The sequence below is a fragment of the Palaemon carinicauda genome, chromosome 3 (genome assembly GCF_036898095.1).
Source record: "Palaemon carinicauda isolate YSFRI2023 chromosome 3, ASM3689809v2, whole genome shotgun sequence".
In the NCBI taxonomy this organism is placed as follows: domain Eukaryota; kingdom Metazoa; phylum Arthropoda; class Malacostraca; order Decapoda; family Palaemonidae; genus Palaemon; species Palaemon carinicauda.
This window is the reverse complement of record NC_090727.1, coordinates 80,651,940-80,654,439: the sequence shown is the minus strand read 5'-3', so window position 1 is coordinate 80,654,439 and position 2,500 is coordinate 80,651,940.

Below are 2,500 nucleotides of genomic sequence, written 5' to 3'. Positions count from 1 at the left end.
TGAGTTCCTATCTTCATCACAAGTAATTTCTCTACTTATTCTTGTGTCATCGGCGAAACTTCTCACTACGGAGTTTTCAACATCACAGTCTATGTCTGAGATCATAATAACAAATAGCAGTGCAGCTAATACCGTACCTTGGGGCACACCAGATATTACCTGGGCTTCATCTGATTTCTCGTCATTTGCAACCACTATCTGTTTTCTGTTTTGCAGGAATTCTTTTACCCATTTTCCTATCTTTCCCACAATATTATGCTTTCTCATTTTTTTCTCCAATATGTTATGGTCTACCTTGTCAAAGGCTTTTGCAAAATCTAGATAGATCACATCTGTGTCTTTTTCATATATCATATTATTGTATATGTTTTCATAGTGAGCTATCAGTTGGGTCTGTGTACTTTTTCCAGGTACGAAACCGTGTTGACCCATATTAAACAAATTATTTTTGACCAAATGGTTCATTATTTTCTTTTTTATTACCCTCTCATACACTTTCATAATATGTGATGTTAGACTAACAGGTCTATAATTGCTTGCCTCTAGTCTTGATCCACTTTTGAAGATAGGGGTTATATAAGCTAATTTATGTTTAACATATATCTCGCTCATATCTATACTCTGTCTTAGCAGTATTGCAAGTGGCTTCGCGATAGTGTTTGCAGTTTTTTTTAACAAAATCGCTGGAACTCCATCTGGTCCGGCTGCCGATCCATTTTTAATTTCGTTTATAGCCGTGACAATATCTGCTTCATTAATATCTATATCCGTTAGATATTCAACATTTTCTTCTCTCATTTCTGTTTCATTATTCTCATTCGCAATTCTTGGCGTGAACTCACTCTTATATTTTTCTGCTAATATGTTGCATATTTCCTTTTTTTTCATTCGTTAGCCGTCCTTCAATTCTTAGAGGGCCTATTTCTATTCTCCTTTTATTCATCTTTATTGCATAGGAGTAAAGTACTTTGGGGTTTCTTTTTATATTTTGAAGTGTCCTTTCTTCTAAGTCCCTTTTTTCATTTTCTTTCGACTGCATAATCTTTTGTTCTGCATTTTCTATCTTACATTTTATTTCCCTCATTTTCCACACATTTTTTTCTTTTGCAAGATTTTTCTTCCACTTTTTAATTTTCTGAAATAAGATCCTTCTGTCTCTTGGTATGCACTTCTTTTGTTTATTGTTTTTTTTCGGTACATATTTTTCAACAATTTTCTCCAGTATTTTGTACAGTATATCCGTATTTACCTGTATATTATCACTTATAAATACATTTTTTCCATTCTTTATCCAGTTCTTCATTTATTTCTGACCATTTTATATTCTTACTGTAAAAGTTATATTTTCCATATCCTTCCCAAAGTTTTGTGCTTTTATTAATTCTGTGATCACTTGCTTTGGAATGAACTATCAATTCTATGACATTGTGGTCTGAAATTCCGTGTTATACACTATTATTTCTTTAACATAATTCACCTCATTCACAAATACTAGATCTAGGACATTTTCCTTTCTTGTTGGAATGTGGTTTATTTGTTGCATATTATGTTCTAATAGCATATCTTGAAGCTTTTCAAATTGCCTCTTATCTTCTGCGCTACTATTACTATCTTTTTTATATGTATACATACAACCACTTTCTTCTATCCGTTCTTTCCAATCCACGAAAGGAAAGTTAAAATCTCCGGATAGGAGTATATTCCAGTCTTTATGGTTTCTACATATACCATCTATTTTTTCTATTATTATGTCAAACTCCTTAGTGTTTGGGGGTCTGTAAACTACAATATTCATTAGTTTTTCAAATTCAAATTCTACCGCAATCAATTCACATTCTGTGTTGCTGTATTTTTCACATACTTTTCCTTGATTTATGTCTCTTCCATATATTGCAGTTCCCCCTTGATTCCTATTTTTTCTGTCTGATCTATAAGTTTGGAAACCCTTTATCTGGTCATCACTGCCAGTCTCTTGGGAATACCATGTTTCACTTATATTTAATATATCTATTTTTTCAATTTGGGTTAGTTCTTCTAAGAACTCTATTTTCCTTTTAGAGTTACTCGTGACTAAACCCTGTGCATTCATTACTATTATGGTTTGTGTTTCATCCCCATTATTTAATATTGGTAATAATATGGATTCTCCCATGCTTCCTTCCTGTTCTGATATGATGTTCTTTTCTTCATTTCCCGGAATTCTGCCATTAAAAAATCCAACTTTTCTATTATATTTGCTCTTTCGCCTTCATATTTATTTGTGAGAGAGAGAATACACGACTTATTATTATTATTATTATTATTATTATTATTATTATTATTATAATTACTAGCTTAGCTACAGCCCTCGTTGGAAAAGCAGGATGCTATTAGTCCAAGTGTTTTAACAGGGAAAATAGCCCAATGAGGAAAGGAAATAAGGAAACAGATAGACTAACCAAAGACACTGGAAGACATTGGGCAGTAAAACAAACTTCAAGTGTGTGTGTATGTGTGTGTG